We start from the raw sequence: 14918 nt of genomic DNA, 5'->3' as shown, positions 1-14918 counted from the left end.
ATTCAGTCTGCTCTCTACGATGATTGCAAAATTCCTACCAAAAAAAATCATCCAAATATCCAAACCAAACCAAAGCTAAGCAAAAACAAATTATAACCAAAATACCTTTATCAAAACCATATTTAACCCAAATGCCTCAATCAAAACCCTATAATCAACACAATAAGAAATAGAGAAAGCAAAAATGTAAAGGAAACATCAATGAAAGACATTGCAATTAAATAAAAAAACACAGAATACATTAGAATGCAAATAGAAAGCCAAAGGTTATAAATGCCAAGGAAAAACATACAAAGAAAGAGCATTACCCCATCAATTAACTATGCAATTGAAGTAATAGTATTTGAATAGGAAAAGCAACCGTGGGAAACAATGAACTGGCCATTGCATAAACTACTGGCAGAAACAATATTTGATTATGAGAAAAAAAAAATTATGCTAACCTTGGGTATATATGGTTAAAGTATATTCAAATCAAATATAAGTAAAGTAACTTAGAAACACCTAGTAGAAGTCCTATAAACAAATAGAAAAGAGAATAGAATAACTCATATAAGAAATGTGTAAAAGAATAAGTATCTATTTAGTGACAGATTGTTGTAGACAGAGAAGCTGCATCTGACAAAGAAATATGGTTGGCAGCATAATATGCATATTGTAAAATTAATCACATAACAGCCTAACCATACACCAAATCTAATCCAATAACCTTAATCAAAATTAAATCTAACCCAAATGCCTAAATCGAATCTATAGTACCAAACACCAAAACATAAATCATAATTATGGTGTAATTTTAAAAAGAATAATGAAAACCTTTACCGTTAATAGTTCCGGCTGCACTACAGTGGTGGCTGCCCAAACCTAAGCCTAAATCAAAATCAATTTGATTGAAATAACCAAGCATAAATCATATTTAAATGATATAATTTTAAAACAAAACAAAAAACCTTACCGGTAAAGGTTTCGACGAAGTGACAAAACGGTAGAAAAAATAGTGAAGCGGTTTGCTTAATCGACCAAATGAGAAGTTTGGATCTTTATCCTTATCTATCAGTGGATTTCTCTCAACCCACAAAAATCTTTGATCACTATTTTCTAAACCCATCGCTATTTCTTTCAATTGTTTTGCCGAAAAAGATCCCAAGCTTCCGAAACATAGAAACACAAAGCTTCGGCTCGGTTGTGAGATTAGTCAATTCAAACACTCGTGCTCTTCTCCATCTTGATTGGTGTCTGATGTTTTGGGTTTCAGTTTTTAGAGCATACAATTTTTGATCTCTCGATCTCTCTCCTTCTCCATTCTCTGTATCGCAAGGTTTTTTTGGGAGTATTGCAAGCCCTTTTAATTTTATTTTAAGCAGTTAGTTTTCCTTTTATTCCGAGAGGCTTTTAAATGGTGTTGCAGCGTTGCCAAACAATATAATTTATCGCTTTTTAACTTAAATGTGGCTGAATTTTAGATAGGCACTTTACCTACATGGCAACACCACCTTAATTGTAGGAATCAACTTTCTCTTAGCTTCTGCTATTATATATAGTATATGATATTGATATTGATTTTATTAGTACCCCTTCTAATATTACTTCCCGTATCAGTGATTATTTGAATAATTTACAATGCCCTACTATGTTTGATTAGAGATGGAATCTAGATGTTTTTGTCTCTAGGGTTATGCTTCTTGAAGATTGTTTAAAACCCTATTGGAAAGAGAAGTTCATTGCTAGTCTACCTCATCCTTTTGCTCATAAGGTAAAAGAAGAATTAGCTGATAAAACTGGTACAATTAATTATGATGGCTTAACCTATGGTGATATATTTAGCACTATTAAAAAACTTGGCATTAACATGTGTAATGATCAAAAAATGTTAAGACAACAATTAAAAAATAGTAAAAAAGAATGGGTAATTTTTGTGAACAATTTGGCTTAACCCCTATTGCCCTTTCTGGGCAAAAGGGAAAAAGAAACATGATAAGATCCATAAAGATTACAAATATAAAAGCTATAAAAAACAAAGATACAATAAACCTTATGATTTTTATGCTAAAAAGAAAAATATTTACAAAAACATGATAAACAAAAATCTGGTAAAGGAAAATGCTTCAATTGTGGAAAATATGGACCTTTTAGTAAAAACTGCAAATGAAAACTTGGTAAATTAAAAAACAAACTCAATATGTTAAATATTGATAACAATGATAGAGAAGATTTGATTCGAATCCTTGAGTCACAATCTTCTGATTCATCTGATACTAATATTTTAACTTTAAGTTAATCTAATTATCTTTCTGCTAGCGAATCATCTGACTCTCCTAATATTAAAATTGGTTGTCGAGATTCCTGTTGTAATACAATAAATGTTTTAACAAAAGGTCACAAAACAATAAATGCTTTAAGCAAAGGAGAAGAACAGGAAAACTTGCTAATAAATTTGATAAGTCAAATTGATAAACCTAAGCTAAAAGAAGAATGTCTTAAAAAGCTCAAGAAAACTATGATTAAAGAAGAGGATCATAAAAGAATAAAGACAAAGATAAACCTTGATGAAACTTTGGAAAGATTTAATAAAAAGAAATCGAAGGAAATAATTGTTAATTGAAAGTTCAAAAATGTGTAAAAACACCTTTGAACATTTAGACCCCCAAAATACAAATTACCAATTCAAGCTTTATATCAAACAACTAATGTGCGGAAACTTAACATATGTTATAATATGAAATTGGTTAAAATCTATCTAAGCCAACACAAAATCACAACCACAGCAGAAAATAAAAGGCAAAGATTAAGGGAAGAGAGATGCAAACACAAGGACAACACACGATGTGTTATCGAAGAGGAAACCGAAGCCCTCGGCGTAAAACCTCTCCGCCGCCCTCCAAGCGGTCAATAATCCACTAGAAAATGTAGTTGGGATACATGAACAGCAATAGACCCTCCAAGCCTAATCTACCCGATGTACCTAAGCCCTCCAAGCTTTTTGCTCCAACGAGATTGCGCCGAACCTTTTTCTTTTCTAGCTTATCGGATTCCGCTACTAGACCGTAGCACCCGCCATCCTTGGCATCTTCCAATACTTCCCAAAGCTCCAAAAACACTCAACACTCTAAATTGGTGTGGGTAGTGTTTGGATAGAAATCTCCTCTCAATAGGTATGACAATGAGAGAGGGAATGAGAAGAGACTACAAAGGTTTTTCTCTAAGAAAATGAGTAGCTCTCTCTAAATGGGTGGGTGTTTTGAAGAAACCTCTTTTAGGGTTTTTCACTCTGAGTGGCCACCCATATCTTGTGGGAATGAAGGGTATTTATACTGGTGTGAGAAAAGAATGCAAAGAGTCAGTTTTTCCAAAAACAGGGTTGGCTGGCAACTTGACCTCGCGACTTAACTGAGTCGCGAGTTCAAGTCGCGAGCTAGCTAAATGGCCAGTTTGGATTTTTGTCCTGTAGTGCTCCAGCTGGCATGACTGTTCAGCTCCCCTGCATGCTCTGCACGTGTGCAACTTTTGGCGGCTTGCAAGCCGCAAGCCACCCGCGAGTCCTAGCCGCGAGTCTCTGCTTCACTGCACTGTCTTGAGCATTTCTTCGCACTCTCTCACACACTACCCTTACATGATTCCCACCTAAATATAGGGTTTCTAAGTGCTGTATTACAAGCAAAGTTGGCACGGAATAAAGCCAATTAGATGGTTGAATAAATTCAACCTTACATTAATGATTTACAACATGAAATTGCTAATATTAAGAAAGAAATCATTGAGTTAAAAATGACTTAAAAATATAAAAAATGACAACCTTGATTTAAAACAAGAAATAATAATTTTAAAAATTGGTAAACATCTTGATAATGATGATAGTGAGCATGATGATGAGCATAATAATGAAGATAGACCTAGTCAGCAAGCTGCTCTTTATGATACTATTCCTACTAACACTAATAGACTTAGTCTGATTAACAGACTTATTCCTCTAAATTGGTTTTCAAAAGTAAAAATTATTGTTTGCCATGAGTATAACTTCAATGTTATTGCCATGATTGATTCAAGAGCTTATATGAATTGCATTCAAGAAGGAATAATTCCTAGTAAATACTATGAAAAATCTAATGAGAAACGGTTTTCTGCTAATGGAACTCAAATGAAGATTAAATATGAATTGAATAATGCTCAAGTTTGCCATGATAATTTCTGTTTCAAGATCCCAATTGTTCTCGTTAAAAACATGATTGATAAAGTAATTCTTGGAATCACTTTCATTAATTCTTTATACCTTTTCCTTTCTAAACATGATGGTATCACTACTAACCCCTTTGGGCAAAAGGTAAAATTTAAGTTTACTTCTAGATTTGAAATTGATACTGATGACTATTTAAACTTGATCCATGCTAAAACTAAACATTTAAACTATTTAAAACAAGAAGTTAAATATAAAAGAATTGTCGAACAACTTTTTGATAAACTGTTGCAATAAAAAATTTATAATTTTTATAAAGAATTGATTGATGAAGTTTGTTCTGATCTCCCCAATGCTTTTTGGCATAGAAAAAACATATTGTTAAGTTACCATATGTTAAGGATTTTAATGAAACATTCCTACTAAGGCTAGTCCTATTCAAATGAATAGTGAAACTATTGAGTTTTGCAAAAAAGAAATTCATGATTTGCTTGATAAGAAGTTGATCAAGAAAAGTAAGTCTCCCTGTTCATGAGCTACTTTTTATGTTCAAAAAAATGCTGAAATTGAAAAAGGGACTCCTCGCTTAGTTATTAATTACAAACTTTTGAATAAAGTGTTGTGAGCGACTGTGACCTCGACCCGCCAATTTTTTCTCAAACTAAGCCTAACCCTCGCGAACGGGTGGGATCGTAATGCTCAAAATGTTGAATTCACTGCAAAATGTACTCCCCCCTAGGTCGAGGTTTTTACATGGAGTCGCCACTTATTTAATTTAAATTGAAAAATAAGAAAACCTTCTCTATAAAAAAATGCTTCTTTTGTATTATTATATATGACAATTTACATCAATTTTGTAACAAAAATTTGCAATACTTTTTTGGTCCTAGATACAATCTAAGAAAGTAAATTACATTGCTTTGTTTCCTAGTTACACTCTAAAAAATGAAAAATTGCATATGCAAGAGCCTAGTCTAGAACCCTTGATCTTGGTTCGGAGGCTAATTTGCAAGATGGAAATGGATTAAGCACCAATCTCGCCCAGTAAAACTGGTCTCCTAGGTTATGGTGGCCAATATCATGTCATGTCAAACAAATGCAAATAATATATCACATAAACATGTTAATTTGCAAGAATTGTAAAGAAACATGTGTTGGGGAATTTAATGTAAAGAGAAACAAAAAGTGAAATTTGTTAGATAACAATGTAAATGTAAAGAAAATATGAAAGTAATGGCATGTTCATCCAAGAAGTTAATGTAAAATAGAGAATTCCTAGCCTAGACATGTTCATCTAAGCATGTGAAGGAAAACAAAATTGTCATGTTATTTGTCATCAACATAATTGCAAAGAAAAAAAAAAATTAGGCATACCAATCATCCAAGTAGTTATGAGAAGAACAAAGAAAATCTCCCGGACATGTTCATCCAAGTATTTAAGTGAAAATCAGAATTTTAATTAGATAAAAAAGAAAGTAAAACAACTATCTAGACATGTTCATCTAAGCATTTAAGTGAAAATTGTGCATTAGCCTAGAAGTTTTCATCTTAGCATGTAAAAGGAACATCAATGAGATATCTAGACATGTTAATCTAAGTATATCACCAGAGTTTAGAAAATTTGAATGTCATGTGTCAAAGGATTAGGGAATGTTATTACATTAATTTCATGTGAAAATGTATTGTATTACAAGAAACCAATGCAATATGTGCATTTGTTAAAAATCAGCATGTGTTATGAGAACAATTTCAACATATAGAGTAAAGATTAAAGATCTAGCATGCAAAAGGACTTCAAGAATTTAGTATATGATGGAAAACAATAATCTAAGCATGTTGGAGGAAAAAGAAAATCAAGCATGTGATAGAAAACAACAGTTTAGGCATGTTAGAAGAAAATGAAAATCAAGCATGTAACAGAAAACAAAAGTTTAAATATGTTAGAAGAAGATGAAAGTCAAGCATGTGATAGCAAACAAGAGTGTAAGCATGTTAGGGGGAAAAATGAAACTTAGGCATAGGATAACAAACCAAAAGTTTAAGCAAACTCATCATTTAAGCATGAATATCAAACTAAAGGCCGAATATAAAAAATATATGAGATCATAAATTCAATTCAATGCAATACATATTGTTTACTATAAACATGTGACAGTACATATAGTTTATTAATATGAAACATTATATAAACAAGATTAAAAAGAAAGAAACCAAGTAATGAAAAGAAAGCTTAATCAAAATCTACATATATTTTATGAGAACATGAATGAAAGCAATTTACCAATTTCAAACAAAATATAATGAATCTTACTATTTTCTAAAATACTAAAAAGAGAGCATAGCATGAAATATAAGGGATAATAAACTAGTGCAGAAATTTATAGAACATAATTAACTACTTACCAGCATAGAGCATAAATTAAAGGGGGAATTGATCACTTAAAGGGCTAGGGAGAAAGCAAGGAAGTACTAAACTACAACCAAAGTAAGAACAGTAGTTGCACAACAGCTTTTCTTTTCTACTTTCTCACTAACTCTCCAGAAGGAATGGGTGCAGAAAATGGAAGAGATCTTCTCTATTTATAGGGGAAGGGATGGCTTAGCTTTAAAGCTAAGTTATTAGCTTTCTTCTGAAGCTAAGGGAGGAGATAAACCTGTTTATATAAGCTGGAATGGATATGGTGTTGATCCCCATTTGAATTTTGAAAGGAAGTTGAAGATGAAGTTGAACTTGTGTTATCTTCTGCATCTGTTTCGTATTTTGGCTCTAACTTTCTGCTCAAAATTCCAATTAATTCAAGATTAGTATTTTTTTTTAAAGGAAATTCAATTCTGTAAAACTTTTCCATAAATAGAGAAAACCAAATTTCAACGTTTTCCAGGCCAAAAATGCAATTCAAGTTGCTATTGAAAATAGTAACGTTTTTTAAGCATTTTTTTTGTTTTTTGAAATTTTTCATAAAATGTATCTTTTCCTATGTCCAAATTTTTTCAAAAGAGCAGATAAGATGTCATAAAGGAAAACTATTTATTATTATTATTATTTCTTAAAAATAATAAAATAAAATGAAATCCAATCAAAATTCACACTTAATTAACTTTAAATTAATTCTTGTTGGAACCAATCAAAATTAAGTGTTTAAAATAGGACATTATCGGGTCCCTTGTGTAGGTGAGCCATGATCATTGAAATTTTTTTTAATGATATCATTTGGTTGGGTGGTCTAATCGAGCCCTAAAACATACCATTGTGGTCGTTAGAGCATCAAGATTTGTTTTGTATCACAAACCTAAAGATCTAACTGTTGAAATTACGATTATGCCCTTGGTGCAAAATCACTGCTTTGCCCTTAATATTGGTTAAATGCAAGTTGTGAAATGGGGTGTTTACAAGTGTTAGAATGGATTAGGTATCCTATCCCAAATAAGAATGACCTAGTACATAGGTGTCTACAAGTGTAAAACGGGGTGTCATATTTTCTAAATTTGATATGAAATTTGGGTTTCGACAAGTCCAAATTAGTGAAGTTGAAAAGTACAAAACTACTTTCACTACTCCATTTGGACATTATGAGTGGAATGTTATGCCTTATGGCCTTAAGAATGCCCCTAGGAAATTCCAAAACATTATGAATGATACTTTAATTCCTTTAGTCATTCCACCATTGTTTACATTGATGATGTCCTTGTCTACTCCAAATCCATTGATGAACACTAGAAGCATTTGAATTCATTTCTTGATATCATCCAGCACAATGGTCTAGTTGTCTTTGTAAGAAAATCAAACTATTTCAAACTGAGGTTTGTTTCCTTGGCTATGATATTTCTGAAGGACGAATTCGTCCCATTGACAGAGCTATTCAATTTGCTGACAAGTTCCCCGATGTCATTACTAACAAAACACAATTGCAAATATTCCTTGGGTCTTTGAACTACATTGATGAGTTTTATAAGGATTTGAGGAAACAATGTAAACCACTTTTTAATCAATTACATGTGGACACAATGGATGGGAGTCGCCACCTAGTTTTTGCAATGGTCTAGGAACCATATATATAGCGTCCTCTCGAGAAAGGACCATTGATTTTAATACCAGAGATATGGGTTTTGAGTTAGGGTACGATTATGGGAAGGTGTTAGGCACCCAAAACCGTCCAACCCTAAGGTTGGCTTCCTCTCATTGTATCTTACGTCTTAACCCTATTAAAGGCACATTCAACTTTGCATCTATATTCACACACACACACACACACTAACATACATCTAAGAACACAGCATAACATTAATCATCCCTAAACATACATCTATCTTGGCAATCAACCAAAGCCTGACATTCATCTAATCATGCATATCATCATATCATAGACCCTAACATTCATCTAGCATGACATCCCTTAACATTCATCTAGCATACATGTCACATCATCCTAGCATTCATCTAATCATGGCATGACATATCATCCTAAACAAGGCAGCAATAGAAACAATGCAGAAAGATAGGCATGACAATCAAATATAGGTCATAACATGTATTCCAACTCTTAATCATGAAATCAAGCAGCAAACAACACAAAAATGCATGTTCATGACTTACCTCACTAACCATGCAGCAACTCAGCACCTACGGCATTATGCATGAGCATGTGAATGTGTGTTCATGGCATCAAAACAAACAAAACACAAGATAAACCCTAGAAACATAGCAGATATAATAGAACTTCAAAATTAGAATTCTAACAACTTAACATGCTTTTAAAACATCAAACTACACAAACCTAGCAACATAAATATATTAAAGCATATTACAACAAAGAAACTAAAGCAAACAGAAAGATTAAAGTGCAAAAAAGAAAAGAAAAGAAAAAGATAAGTTTAGACTACTACCTTAAACAAAGAGCTCTTCAAGCTTGATTTTTTACCATTCCCCTTAGTCAAATATATTCACAATTCAATAAAAGAGTAATTAGTAATCTTAAACTCAAATATCAAGGACAGAAAAGGCCCTAATCTATAAAAAAAAAATTGACTTGAGGATGTTTTGTGAAAAAACCCCCTCTTTGATTCACTATTTCTAGTGAATCTTAGTGTTGGGTTAAAAATGAATTGACCCCTTACAAATTAATTAATTACCTAAGTTAATTAATTAGGTTCAATTACATGCAATGGCGTGGTAGCACAAACAAATCACCAAATAACTAAATGCAGTGAAAAATATATTTGACACAGGTGATTTGTTTACGAATGGGGAAAACCACCAAGGCAAAACCCCACCGAGTGAATTTAAGGTCACCACTCCCGAGAATCTATTATTATCAATCACAAGCGGTTACAAGTAAGGAATCTTACCAAACCCTTTGGGCTATCCCGAAATACCAACCTACAATTGAACTCATACCAACATACAATTGAACCCTTACCCCAATACCCAATTGGACTTGTATTGTAGCGGCAATCTCTCTGTTCAATGCATGAATCCCGGTACGTGACTAACTCACAAACTTGAAGAAGATTGTTGGCTGCAAAGTTCCTCAGTTCATAAAAAATGAAGATCGCTCTTTGGTTACAAAACCCTTGGTATAAAGACGCAATAGCTTCTACAGAGAGAATGATGAACTAGAGCAATTTCTACCTCCGATCACACAATGCATGTATTATTCTTTTGCATCACCATGTGACAGCCCTTAAAATAATCTTTATTATGTCTAGGGTTGTGAGAAAAGAAACACTACAAAAATACATAGGAATATGTGTGTAACCAGATCTAGAAAATCTAATTTCGTAATTCTCGACAGATACAGCTTGTGTCGAGCTTTAACATTAAATCTCGATAGAAGTCTTTCTGTTAAGCTTTAAAGAACAGCACTTCCTTCACTTGTTTCTTGGTCAGACTTGCATGGCTTCAATACTTAACTTGAACACTTGTTTCTTAAAGTACTAAACCCATTCTAGATTTATCCAATTACAAGTAAAGTGCGCTTTGTTAAAGGATTAGCCAATTATATAAATATGTCCCTAACAATCTCCCCCTTTGGCAATCCGTGACAAAACCACAACAAAAAAATGAATCATGAGAGAAGTCTTAAATCACTAAACTCATAACCACTTGTTGAATTACATAATAAATCTAACCCTAACATAAACTCTTGAAAAACTTTGCAAGAAAAGAGTTCATGGCATGGTAGACTTTCCAACCTATCTTTCTGAAACACTTAAACAAAAACTTATCAAGGCATTAAACAAAAACTTATCAAGGCATCATGTGTGAAACAGAAATAAAGATTGCATACATAAAGAAACATGCATATAGAGAAAGAAAAGAAACAACACATGTAGAGGTAGGTGAAGAAAAACATACATCATCATCATATATATGAAAAGAAAGTACAATGTATGTAAATAAATGGTCACAAGACCAATGTATAAAAGGCTGTAACTAAAAAGAAAGAAAAGAAAATACATGTAAACCTCACTATATCCCACAAAATCTACATACACCCCCTCTATCAAAAATGTCCTATACTAACTCTCCCCCTGAGTACAAGACTACTTTCAAAACCGAAACTACTCCCCCTTTTTGTCACGAATGACAAAGGGCAAGTCACTGAGAGGTCGTCATCTCGTCATCAATAGAAGAGTTAGCATCATCCTCATCAGCTGAGGCCTCTAGAGAAGGAGAGGGAGAATGTGCAAAGCCAGCCATACGAGCATCTCATCTATAAGATAGTTGTGACAAGCATCCATCCTCTGAAACAGTGCCATGATAGCATCAAAAGTCACACCAACTACCGAGGAAGAAGGAGCAAAGGTGGAAGGAGCCGAAGAAGAAGGCAAAATAGCAGAAGCTGCAGGATCATCCGTCTCCACTCGTGGCTACTTCAGTCGAAGCTAGGCCTCGCTCCGCCAAATAGAACTAGCACTGATGGCACCCATGATGGTGAAAAGAGGAGAGAGAGGAATAGGAATGGAGAAGTGCCAAAGGATCCGCATGATAGCCGAAGGAAAGATGAGCTTATCATGGGTAGTGGTATCCTGATACACATCTATAATAGATGTGATGAAGTGAGAAGGAAAGTCAATAGAAAGACCCTTCATCAAGGAAAGAAGAAAACGAACACGAGGCTCAATGATCGAGTTATAGTGAGATTGTGGAGTGAGAGTGAAGGTCATCACCATGTTCAAAAACCTCGGACCTTTTGCAAAGCCCGAGTAAGGGGTGTTTAGAAAACCACCCCAAAGAGAAGGTTTCTAACAAAAGTGAGAGATAGCTCGTCGCTAGATACCGTCCTGAGATGCTCACAACTAGGGTAGTCAGGATGCGCTACCCTGGGAACATGTAGTACCTCTGGATATAAGATCCAGAGTAACTACAATACGTGTACCTCTGAATGTCATAGCAAACTGAGGCACAGAGGTATTGATTGCATGCATGTTGGAGTAAAACTCCTGAATGAACACCACCAAACACCTCTTGGGCTTCCCACAGAAGGACTCACATCCCTAAGTCCGAATGACTTCGGGTAGAGTAGTGTCGGAGAAATCCAACAGGATAACCTGGCGTTCCGGATGAACACCACAGTCTTGAAAGTTCTCAAAGAACTTCGTCTTGGCCTTCTCATCATGGAACCAGATATGAGATGGAATATGAGGATCAGAAGAGGATGACCCGGAACCACAAAGAGGGTTCTAAGCCAGAGTGGATTTGCACTGTTTGTGTAACACCCCAACCCAATTTTTATAATTAAACTATGTGTTTAAGTGGTTAAGTATTATTAATATTTTAAGCCACTTACTTACAAAAATTAATAGAAGAGTATTTAATAAGCATATTATTTTATAATGCCATTGAATGAGAATTGTAAAGATTATACATAACTGAATTGCAATCGGTATTTTAAATATATACTAAGTATGTACAAAATTATATTAAGTGGTTTAAGTTATTAGATATATAATTGCCAGTGTTTAATTAAGTGTATAATGGTAAGGATATATATTATATATATGTGTGTGTGTGTGTGTGTGTATGCAAAGTGATATTATTTTGTAAAAAAGTGAGTGTGAATGCAAGAAAGTTGAAAAAGTGAGTTATCCTTTCTTTCCTAGCAATAAACGTGAATCACCCAAGATATTTTGCTAGACTTCTTGGTAGCACCAGAAATTCCCTTGGTCATTCTTGCTTTACTTCTTTGTTTTCTTCCTTCTTTGTTCTTATTGGTTGCACCTTTATCTCTTCTTTGACTTTCTCAAGCTCTAGGACACCCCATAAACTCTCTTGCTCTCATTTTAGCTACGGGTACACATACAAATCAGAAATTTCAGCTCACTTGCTCTTTTTTCTCCCAAGGAAAGAGCTAGGAATTTCTCTTAGGTCCACTTTGTCAAGTCCATGGGTCAACAAATTAAAAGAGAGATAAGGCTTCATCATCTTTTCTTCTTTCTACTCTTTTAAAAGCAACTAGAATAGTTAAGAGCTCTCTCCCTCTTTCATTCCTATGAATCCAACACCAAAAGAAGGAAAAGCTCTCAATTATTTTCTCCCTTCCACACCTACAAGTCCAGCAGCAAGAAGGAAGCTTCTTTCAACTCTCTCAAGCTCTCTACCTCTCATACTTTTGGTCTAGCCACTAGGAAAGGGAAATCCTTTCATGTAAGTCTACATATATATATATATATATGCTGTTTTAAGAAGCCTTGAAATTGTATTGGTGATTTGTTGAAGGTAGATTAGGGTTTTTATTAATTAATGAGTTTGTATGATTAAGGAAGTAAGAAAAAGTTAGGATGAGTATTGTTGATGCTGCTGCTGGGATTTTTTTTTGTGTGTATTTTTGCTCTAAATGGTTAAATGACTATATATAAAGTTTTATAACATGTCTTATGAGTGTATAAAAATCCCCATATGAAAATACCATCGTTTGATAATTGTTTATGAATTTACGATAAAACGTTGCAAAGCTGTCACTGTGACAGATTCTGTGTTCATGTATGTTAAATTATGTATTAAATTGTATATAGTGAATTTGGATGCTAGGGATAATTCCTATGAAACCTAAGATGCTTGTGGTTGTTTTTGAATTGGTCTCACAGCATTTGGATTAATATAAAAATAATGATTTAATTTATAATTTGCATGAAATCCTGTCAGGACAGATTTGAGTATACTGTCTTGCGTGATTTTTAGTAAATTATGGCTTTATGGTTTGACTCCGAAATTTTTAGGTATATACTGGACATTCAGCGGAGTAGTTCTGTAAATTTTCATGACATTTGGATATGCTTGAACAGCCCATTTGTATTTTACAAATGAGGCATATGCTGCTGGAATAAAACAGTGAACAGTAAGGGACGTGCCTAACTTTGAGGATTTAATTCCAAAGTTAGGTTGAATGTTTTAAGCTATAATTTAATATGCTCATCCTTTGGTATGTTAGAATCATATATAAATTTTATGAATTGGTTTCTCTATGATTTAGTACATCATGTTGTCTGATGAATGCATTTTGTGTTTGTGGGAACCTCTTTGAGGTGGGATTAGGACTTCCTTGATTCTAAGAGATAGGCTTTGAGATGAATGTGAAGTTTATGATAAGGAATTATGGATAGTAATAAGCTTTGATTTATGGTTTAGGTGTTACTAGTATCCAAGTCTAAGATCCTTCGACTTTAGGCTCTCGGTTCCTCTGCTTTCAGGTAAGGGATAAGTTATACGGGCATTTGGTAAGTCATGAAGTTATTTTGAAGTATATTATGCACTAAAATGTTTTCGATTAGAGATATGGCATGTAATCATTATTCTGACAAAGATATGTTCGTGAGCTTTCGAAAAACTTATGTATATGATTTAAGCATATTGATGCTATTACTGATTCCACGAACATGATGTTTAAAGAAAAGAATGGAAATGCTATTATTATGAAATGTTATGCAAAATAAGAAATTTCAGTATGATGTAAAGTATGAAATGTTTTCGGGTTATGTTCTTTGGTGATCTAAACTCTGCTAGTAGGGGTTAATTACTAGCTTTCCATGGAAAACGTTATATGATTGGCCATTAAGTGGGACTAGCTCTGCTCTACCCGCCCCTTGTTGGTTACGACCAACTTGTGGGGGAAGCCAAACTACCCCCATGGTTGGAAGATATGTATTATGATGTAATCCTGAGAATACCTGACATTGTGGGGAATGTTGGATGCCTAGCACCGTGGTGCTAGAAGCCTCCCAAATAAGTACAGACTTATCAGATACGGGCTAACCAATAAGTTATTTATGAACAGCTATGTTATGTTATTAATCATGAGAGAATTATTTTGTTTAAATGCATTGTGAAAAGTGAAAACTCTCATGGCAAGAAGAAGTTTCTAATGAAAAGAAAAGCTATTCATTAAAGATAAAAGTTTATGAAGTTCTGTTATGCTATAAAGGTAAAGTTTCTGAAGAAAGTACAAGTTATGTTTAAAAGTTATTAGATACCTGTTCTTTATGAAATGTTAAGTTTTATGACTATGAAAGTTTGGAAAGAGGTTTATAAAGAAAATTTGTCTTATTAGTCAAGATGTTTCTAGCTTAATACAAAGTTGCCGATTATCTGATTTAAGTTAAAATGATTATCTCGTAATGAGAATATATGTATGGCGACTTTGTAGGAAGTGAAAGAAGTTTAATCCAAAACGATTTGGTAATATTAAACCATTAAGAAAAAGGAGAACAATTATTTTCTATGGTGAGTATAAATTATTATTATGAATAG

The sequence above is a fragment of the Quercus lobata genome, chromosome 11 (assembly GCF_001633185.2).
Source record: "Quercus lobata isolate SW786 chromosome 11, ValleyOak3.0 Primary Assembly, whole genome shotgun sequence".
NCBI lineage: Eukaryota > Viridiplantae > Streptophyta > Magnoliopsida > Fagales > Fagaceae > Quercus > Quercus lobata.
Note: the sequence above shows the minus strand (reverse complement) of the source record.